This window comes from Diabrotica undecimpunctata, chromosome 5, assembly GCF_040954645.1.
Source record: "Diabrotica undecimpunctata isolate CICGRU chromosome 5, icDiaUnde3, whole genome shotgun sequence".
Taxonomy (NCBI): Eukaryota; Metazoa; Arthropoda; class Insecta; order Coleoptera; family Chrysomelidae; genus Diabrotica; species Diabrotica undecimpunctata.
In genome coordinates, this window is record NC_092807.1 from 1,427,370 (window position 1) to 1,437,769 (window position 10,400).

Here is a 10,400-nt window from a genome sequence, read left to right on the forward strand (position 1 = left end):
ATCCATTACTATTACACAGTTCTTAGGAAGAAGATCTATCATTTGTTCGAACCATTCTTGAAAGACATCAGCGTTCATGTCTTCATGGTAGTCACCGGTACGAGTTGATTCAAAAGTTAATAAACCACCTTCAACAAAACCGTCTGAACTGCCAATGTGTACTATTATCAGCCTGCGTCCCTTTCCTGATGGTGGGTTTAAACCAGTAGATAAGTTATTTACAAAAGCGTGCCTTTGACTTGTAACAGTTTCATCCTGCCAAAATTTATTTGGTGTATGACCCTCGTTGATCCATGTTTCATCAAGATAAAATATTTTTCTTTTTTGGTTTCTCATTTCCTTTATGGTTCTTAGAAAATGTCTTCTCCATATGACAATATCGCTTCTTTCTAATAAAATAGACTTTCTGGGATTCTTTTTCCAGCGGAAGCCTATTTCTTTTAAAAGTTTCCATAACGTACTTCGACTCATTTCTGGGTAATCCTTATCATCTCGAACTGAGACAAGAACTTTATCCAATGTTGGAAATTCTTGTCTAAAGATGAATTCATGCACTTTCCGTCGAAGTCCTTCTTTAAAATGATATTCTATTTGAAATTTTGGTTTCCCTGGAGCATTACGTGGCATTTGAAAACTACCACATTTCTCTTCTTTAATAACTCTGTAAATCGTAGATTTCCCAACACCAAGTGTACTGCTAACTAACTCAACGGTCTCATCAACACTTTCACATAAACGTTTGTCTGTAAATGATTTAAAACAATTAAATATTAATGTTTTTTCATTAACTGTTAGAGGACCAATTTTTCGGCGTTTACACGGCACTTCCAAATTTTCCATAACACTAGTATACACAATAAACTGCACCTTGCAACTGAAGTACCTACTTTTAGTGAACTGTTAAGAATTTTGAATACGCCACTTGGATCTTCCTATATACAAAATGGAAAAACCCACTATCACATTTTCTGTGGAATAAGTTTAGAAGGTAATTATCTAGTCAATTACTGTCGTAGATTCCTGGAATTAAAGAATTAAATGTTTGATTGTTGAAACCCTTACTTCGTGGAATGCACTCATTTCAGATAAAATAAAACGTTTTATTTTATCTAAAGAATTAAACTTTATTTTGCAAATAGGCAAAGAATTAAACTTTATTTTGCAAATAGATAAAATAAAACGTTTTATTTTATCTAAAGAATTAAACTTTATTTTGCAAATAGGTAGGTACTTATTAAACTTTTATTGGTTATATATAACCAATAAAATAAACATCTTACATTTCTTGCAAATTCATTAGTACCTTAATATTGTTCTGAAGCTATTTTCTTGTGGCATTTTTAATTAATTAATATTTAAATGGGAATAAGCCACAATTAAAGGTTAAAATACATTTATTGACGTTTCAATTTCCACTTCGGAAATCGTTCTCAAAATACAAACATTAGTAAATTAAACAAATTTTGTTTTTGTTACTTAGTGAAAAATTCTTCTAATAATTTAATGTTATCTTACTCATCTATATTGACAATTCAGACATACATTATACATTTTAAAGTAGACGACTTTAAAATGATATTGCCAATATTTTTGAGTTGCGTTCCTGGGACGACTTTACTTATAAGATAGTTCATTCGATTACATGAAATCAACTTTAACGTGAGAATATCCGTCAGAAAAAATCATAACATGTAATTCGTCTTTAAAAAGACAAATACATGCCATGATGACAGTAAAATTCTCCCGTTAGTGATTCCATAGTAAATTATGAGGGAAAAACCAGGAAAAAACCTCATAATACTATCCCGACATGGTAAGTGTTTGATCTTGCATTTAGTTTACCTTCAATAAATACCAAATTCCGATTTTATATGTTTGTTATTTAAAAAATATAAATGATGTATTCTCTATATGTTACTGACTTACCAATACTGGTATTTTCCTTTTAATAACTTCCTCTTTCAATATGGGTAACCAGATCCTACTACATTCTGCCGAGGAATTCGCGACGCAATTGGTCTCATTTAGCATAATTAGAGCCGCTTCTTTGATTTTTCTCTTTTTACCATCAGTTTCTTTTAGGACTATATTTGAATCATTCCATTGAACCCTATGTTCATTATCCCATGCATGTTTACATATTTGAGATCTATCAAATTCTCTATTTTTAATATAGGATTGATGTTCACTTATTCTAACATTTACTGGCCTTGATGTTTCACCTAAATAAAACTGATCGCATTCACAAGGTATTTTATAAATGCAATTCTTTGTCCTTTCTTGTTCATTGTTAGGTTTGGTTTTGGACAAAATAGATCTCAACGTGTTTGTTGTTTTGAATGTTGTTGAAATGTTGAATTTATTTCCTATCCTTTTAAGCTTTTTAACAATACCATACATAAAAGGATTATCGGAAAAGCTTAAAAGGATAGGAAATAAATTCAACATTTCAACAACATTCAAAACAACAAACACGTTGAGATCTATTTTGTCCAAAACCAAACCGAACAATGAACAAGAAAGGACAAAGAATTGCATTTATAAAATACCTTGTGAATGCGATCAGTTTTATTTAGGTGAAACATCAAGGCCAGTAAATGTTAGAATAAGTGAACATCAATCCTATATTAAAAATAGAGAATTTGATAGATCTCAAATATGTAAACATGCATGGGATAATGAACATAGGGTTCAATGGAATGATTCAAATATAGTCCTAAAAGAAACTGATGGTAAAAAGAGAAAAATCAAAGAAGCGGCTCTAATTATGCTAAATGAGACCAATTGCGTCGCGAATTCCTCGGCAGAATGTAGTAGGATCTGGTTACCCATATTGAAAGAGGAAGTTATTAAAAGGAAAATACCAGTATTGGTAAGTCAGTAACATATAGAGAATACATCATTTATATTTTTTAAATAACAAACATATAAAATCGGAATTTGGTATTTATTGAAGGTAAACTAAATGCAAGATCAAACACTTACCATGTCGGGATAGTATTATGAGGTTTTTTCCTGGTTTTTCCCTCATAATTTACTATGGAATCACTAACGGGAGAATTTTACTGTCATCATGGCATGTATTTGTCTTTTTAAAGACGAATTACATGTTATGATTTTTTCTGACGGATATTCTCACGTTAAAGTTGATTTCATGTAATCGAATGAACTGTCTTATAAGTAAAGTCGTCCCAGGAACGCAACTCAACAATATTGGCAATATCATTTTAAAGTCGTCTACTTTAAAATGTATAATGTATGTCTGAATTGTCAATATAGATGAGTCAGATAAAATTAAATTATTAGAAGAATTTTTCACTAAGTAACAAAAACAAAATTTGTTTAATTTACTAATGTTTGTATTTTGAGAACGATTTCCGAAGTGGAAATTGAAACGTCAATAAATGTATTTTAACCTTTAATTGTGGCTTATTCCCATTTAAATATTAATTCATTAGTACCTGTTAACCTCCATCACTCCGACACTGGCAACCTTATTTAGGGATTAGTAACCCTCACAACTATTGTATTCTATTCTGCTCCAACCTTTATACCTGGTGGTCATACTCAATTTAAAATTGTTCCCTATATACTTCTGTAAACTTGTTGACAAATATCTGTTTTTCATTGAGTCACCCATATCAACAGTTTAGGGATTTGCATACATAATTTATTGTTTTATTACTCTCTCATACATAAAAATACACCATAATATGTGGCCAATGGTAGGACTCTTCCGATATACGATGGCAGTGAAGGTTTTGTCACCTGATGTTTCCTCATTCATTGAACATTGAATATAAAGCGTATAACATTTTCGTTAAAATCTTTATGAAATCTCTGATTTCTTTTATCCCTCTTTCATTTTTTATTTGAGTTTTTATCTTTTTCACATGGTTTTTTATATTCTAATTATTTCTTAGGTTGCTGCATCAGATGTTGACCACATTCCACCAATTGGTAACTTAGATTTAAGAGCAACTAGATTTGTAAACCACCTGAACATGTTGGATAAAATATCGCTGCTTTCCAAATAATGAACCTAGAGAAAAGCTTCAAGCAGACCTATAAAAAATGTACTTTAAGTAACTAAAGTAGAACAGTAGTGGAAAGAGATCAGGACTAATACATAAAAAAGCTTCACAAAATGTTTTAAAAAAAGGCACAAGAAAGGCACAGGCAAATAATGTATAAAATGCAAAACGAAATGAAGAAGAATGCAAAATATTATTAAAAGAATTAAAATGAAAATCAAAGACAAAAAATGCATAGATTGTTAAAAACTGAGAAGAAACACAACTGCGCTGCTACTTTCAAATTATTCTTTCAATTTTCATAAAAATCTTTGAGAAATAATAGAGTCTTACAGAAAAACATTTTTTTTTAATAACACAATATAACAAAATTATTATTTTTTATTTAATTTAACGTGCTTGTTACAAAATTATAATGGATGCCAAATCTGTCAAAACATATATACAGTTATATACAGTTTTGACAGATTTGACATAGTTCGTTACTTTTACGTAATAATAATAACTATCGTTTACACATCTAAGAAAACAGTGTAAGGAAATACAGCAATTGCAACATAAACACGATTCATTTAATATGCACAAAAAAGTTAAAGAAGCCGCAGGCTTATACAAACCTAGAAGAGTTGGGTGTTTGGCAGATAACCAAGGCAAACCATTGTTAACTGTGGAAGAAAAACTAGACACTTGGAAGAATTATGTGGAAGTAACTTTTGCAGATGAAAGGCAGAATACCATTGAGTGCCAAACAGGACCCCCGATTACCATTGAAGAAGTCACGTCAGCTATTAAAAGAACTAAAAATGGTAAAGCGGTAGGGCCTGACGAGTTTTGTGCAGAATTCCTAAAACTTATGGATGAACAGGGAATAAAATGGATAACAACTGTATTCAACAACATATACGTAACTGGAAAAATACCCCAAAGCTGGTTAAAGTCGACCTTCGGGACCATACCAAAAAAGGTAAATGCCAAGACATGCGAAGACTACAGAACAATTAGCCTAATGAGCCACTTACTTAAAACGTTCTTGAAAGTGATACATGGCAGAATATATAAAAAATGCGAAGAACAAGTATCATGGACGCAGTTTGGATTCCGCGATTCCTTAGGCACCTGAGAGGCTCTATTCGCTGTCCAAGTGCTTATGCAAAGATGCAGGGATGTTAACTGTGATGTGTATACTTGTTTTATCGACTACAAAAAGGCATTTGATAGAGTAAAGCATGATAAACTTATAAACATCTTGAATGAAGTGGGGTTAGATGATAGGGACTTAAGAATCATCTATAATTTATATTACAACCAAACAGCCAATATTAAAGTGGATGACCAATTGACAGAGGCAGTCTCCATAGATAGAGGAGTGAGGCAAGGATGCATTCTGTCCCTGGTGTTATTTAATATATACTTTGAATATATCTTCGAGCAAGCGCTAGGCGAACTACAAGAAGGCGTATTAGTCAACGGAATACGTCTAAACAACATTAGATATGCCGACGACGCAGTAGTTTTTGCAGATAGTCTGGACGGTTTGCAAAGAATAATGTCGCGTATATCAGATATAAGTAGAGAACACGGACTTGATCTTAATACGAAGAAAACAAAGTACATGGTAGTCAGTAAGCGCGAAATATTAAATACACAGCTTTTGGTTAACCAACATCCAATTGACAGAGTGGACAGCTACACATACCTTGGGATTAACAACTTTAACAGCCAATGGGATCACTCCAGTGAAATAAAACAACGCATAGGAAAAGCGAGATCGGCGTTCATAATGATGAAGTCTCTTTACAGAAGTCACGATTTACCACTTGCTACCAAAATCTCTCTCATTAGATGCTATGTATTTTCTACGTTATTATATGGAGTAGAGGCCTGGACACTTTCGGAAGCTTCTTTAAGAAAACTTGAGGCATTCGAGATTTGGTGTTACAGACGTATTTTAAGAATTTCATGGTTGGATCGTGTGACTAATGTTGACGTCCTACGTAGAATAGGCAAGGAATGCGAGATTATTAACACCATCAAAGAGCGCAAACTAGAATATCTTGGCCATGTTATGAGGAATGAACAGAGATACGGCTTGTTGCAACTCATTCTTCAGGGCAAGGTATTTGGAAAGAGAGGACCAGGGAAAAGAAGAATATCTTGGCTTCAAAACCTGAGAAAGTGTTTTAATACATCGACAACCGGACTATTCAGAATAGCAGCAAGCAAAGTTAGGATAGCCATGTTGATCGCCAACATCCGGAACGGATAGGCATCGTAAGAAGAAGAAGATCATTTACAGAGTGGGTTTTAAATAACCTACCAATCAGAAAATATTTAATATAAAGGAAATATTTTGACACTGATTTTGTCATGAAAGTTTTCATTAAATTCCAGTCTAAAGAAGTTCGTGTATTTTTTCTTGTAACAGTTTCTTCATTACAATGAGCATGTATTTCAAGAGTCCTTATTTTTGTAAAGTAATTTTCCTATTTTGTGGGAATGTTAAAAATTAGTTTTTGTGTTCAACAAACTAAAATTTATCTGGAACAAGTATTAAATAAAATTCTAGAAAAAGAATTAGATACTCTTAGATAATAACGGAATGTACATAATCAGCATTTTTAACGTTGTTAAAAAATACGACTATATGTAATATTTTAGCAAATATAAATCTAAATGGCCGATTGTAATTTTTGAAATGTCTCTTATAAACAATAACTTTAATCAAACAGTTAAATCTCTCTATTATTTTCCCTTTCCTCTACCTGCCACATAACATTGTATATCATCATCCTATCTATTGAAAGACACCTCGAAATATTTGTTTGGAATAAAAACATCCAATTCGTTAGCCTCTCAATTAGGCTTGTCAAACTCCCACACTCTGCTGGTGGTCTCTGTCTAGCCCATGCGAATCCCACAAAAGCGTCTCGCTCTACCACCCAGAAACAAAAGATCGCTGCGTTTCTAAAATGGCTTCTTGCAGGACTGGACTGAGGAATGTTGTTAATAATTCCACATAATATGCTGTTAGTCTATTATTTTTACTTATTTGTATCTGCTAGTGTGTTCTCTTATAGCTTATAAGTATTTTTTGCGATCAAGATAGTTACTCAATATATATTTGTTTGTTTTTTTTGTACAATTGCATTAATCCATAAAAATGTGATTTGCTATTAAATCATTTTTACTGTAGTTAAAGAAACATCCTTCGTTTTAAAACAGATCCGAGCTAATTCCTTTATTCCATTGTTATTTAGTAACGATATAATTTCAAATTCAAAATTTCAAATAATTTGTGCCTATTGTCCCGGTGGAAGGCCTTTTCAAAATCTGTATCTATAAATTCAATTTATAGATAATTTGTTTTATAATGAAAATATTACCGCTAAAATAGTATACCCGCCTTTTCGAATATCCTATTATTCCTCTCATACCTACAGTGTGACCCATTTAGATTGGAAACACCTCTATAAAATTTGAAGTTGTTAACCGATTTTAACCAAATTTTTTTTAATGTCATGTAATAAAAGGTCTATTGCGGGACAAAATATGAAATATTTAGTTAAATTTTCAGGGCAGTTTATGATACTTTTTCTTCGTCGAAAATAGAGAATTTGTATTAGCGAGTTTTTTATTAAAAAAATTTCTACGCCACTGGATTTAGAGTGGTTTGAAATAGCTATGACAAAAATTTCATTAAAATATATTTATTAATAACGAAGTTATGACAACTTAAAATTTTAAAACTCACTAAGCTACGAGTCAAAAAAGAACACCCTGTATCAACAGATAACCATAAAACTAATTATTTTTCAAATAATTTTAATAATAAACCACTACTAGGCAAAAAAAAATGTTTAAAATAGCATAAAAATTTAATGCAAGTAACGCACTTACATTATTATTAACTTTACATGCTACAACTTAAATCTCAGTTGCCATGACAACGATATTACTGTCTGACATTATTTGTGTCATACAAATTTCAGTGCTAGCATACATTTATGCATAATATCTGCAACAATATTTACTTCAAATTATTTTAATATTATTTTGTGTCATGGCTGCAAGATTAAGTTTGAGAGAAAAAATTGAAATTATACGTCTTTTGGGAGATAACGATTGAAGTGCCAGGGAAGTTTATACAATATTTAATGACAGACATGTGGATCGTCCTAATATTAGCTGCGGTACGGTAAACAAAATAAATAGAATATTTAATGAATATGGTGCAGTGTCAAAACTAATTTAAAAAAATAACCCATTACAAACAAGAAGAAATGATCAAATTATTTTAGATCATTTCAGAAATAACCCTAATGCCAGTTTAAGGAATGCCAGTTTATATTTGAATGTGCCTCGAGAGAGTATTCGGCGATGTCTTAAGGTAAATAATATTAAACCTTTCAAACCAAAATTCTTACACACATTACAAGAAGGCGACGAAGCAAACCGTTTAGAATATTGTTTATGGGCCCAAGGGGAATATTTAAACAATATATATTTTCTAAAAAACGTGTTGTTTACCGACGAAGCCACTTTCACTACAAATGGAGTGGTATCATCACAGAATTATCGCTATTGGACAGCAGATAATCCCCATTGGGTAATAAACTGTAAAAGCCAGTATTCTCAAGTCTGGTGTGGTATACAGAATGAGCGAGTTATTGGTCCTTTCTTTTTTGAAGAAAACTTGAACTCAGAGAACTTTTTAGAAGTTTTAAACACCGACTTGTGGGATGCTATTCATGAGCTCCCAATTAATGAACGATTTTGTATATCCAGTTAGATGGGTGTACTGTTCATTACGCCAGAACCGTGAAGCAATGGCTAAATGAAAATTTACCGAACCGTTGTTAAACAAAAAAACAAAATTTGTTTAATTTACTAATTTTTGTATTTTGAGAACGATTTCCGAAGTGGAAATTGAAATGTCAATAAACGTACTTTAACCTTTAATTGTGGCTTATTCCCATTTAAATAGTAATTACTCTTCTAGTGTACCATTCAGAAAATCCCAGAGCCTTTAAGTCACATAGGATTTAAAAAAAAACTACCAGTTATGTGGATGCGTGGATCACCAGGAAATTCTTTTTGGAGTGGATAAACCTGGTGTTTGCCCCTTCTGTTAAAAAATATCCACAGCAAAACAACCTACCCATGCAAATCCTTGTTGTCCTTGATAATGCCCCTTCTCACCCACCAAATCTCGAAGATGATTTACTCCAAGAGTTCAAGTTTATAAAGATTCTCTACCTACCAGCCAACACCACTCCTATCTTGCAGCACATGGATCAGCAAGTGATTTCTAATTTTAAAAAGTTGTATACCAAGCACATTTTGAGGTGGGGGAGAACACAAACCTTACCCTTCGAGAGTTTTGGAAGGTCCACTTTAACATAGTAATATGCCTACGAATTATTGAGCAGGCCTGGCTAGGTGTTACAACTAGGACCTTAACCTCTGCATGGAAGAAGCTGTGGCCTAAGGCTGTAGATGAAAGGACCTGCGAAGGACTGGAACCCGAAGTGTCAGTGGTAGATGAGATTAATTCTTTTGGAAAATCCATGGGTCTGGAGGTGGATGAAAGAGATGTGAACAAACTTGTCGAGGAACAGTCTCAGGAGCTGACAACCAAGGAATTAGACGAACTACATTCGTAGCAGCATACGGTGGTTCAACGAAAACATACTTTTGAAAAGGAGCCAGAATTGGAAGACGTTGTCTCTACAAGAGATATAAAGGAGATCCTGGGAATGTGGGAGAAAGTTGTAGAATTCGTGGATAAAAATCGCCCCGAAAAAGTTACAACTGATATTACATCGGTGTTGTTCAACGAAACTTGCCCAGCACATTTCCGCAATATTCTGAAAGGGAGGAAGAAACAAACCTCCTTGGACAGTTTTTTTGAACGATCTGCAGATGAAAATGAGCAAAGTGTGACGAAAAAAGCGAAGACCACTGACGAAAATTAAGAGTTGCCGTAAGCATTTTACTTTTTCTTATGTTTTTACAGAATATGTATGTATTTTTTATTACTTATAAATAAATGTTTCTTCTTTTAGATGCATTTTTCTTATTTAAAAAAAAACTTAACAAAAACAACTAACGTGTTTTTTTGAGGACTGGAACGGATTAATGACATTTCAGTTAATCTAAATGGGGAAAATTGCTTTGACATACGAGCAATTTGACATACCAGCAAGATTATGGAACGAATTACACTCATATGTCCAGGTTCCACCGTATGTTAGAAATCATCGGTCTTACTGGTTTATCTTCCACGTTTGAAGATGACCACTGGTACTTCCATTTTCACGACTGGTAAAAGACACTATTTGGGATATTTTCTGTAATTCATATAAT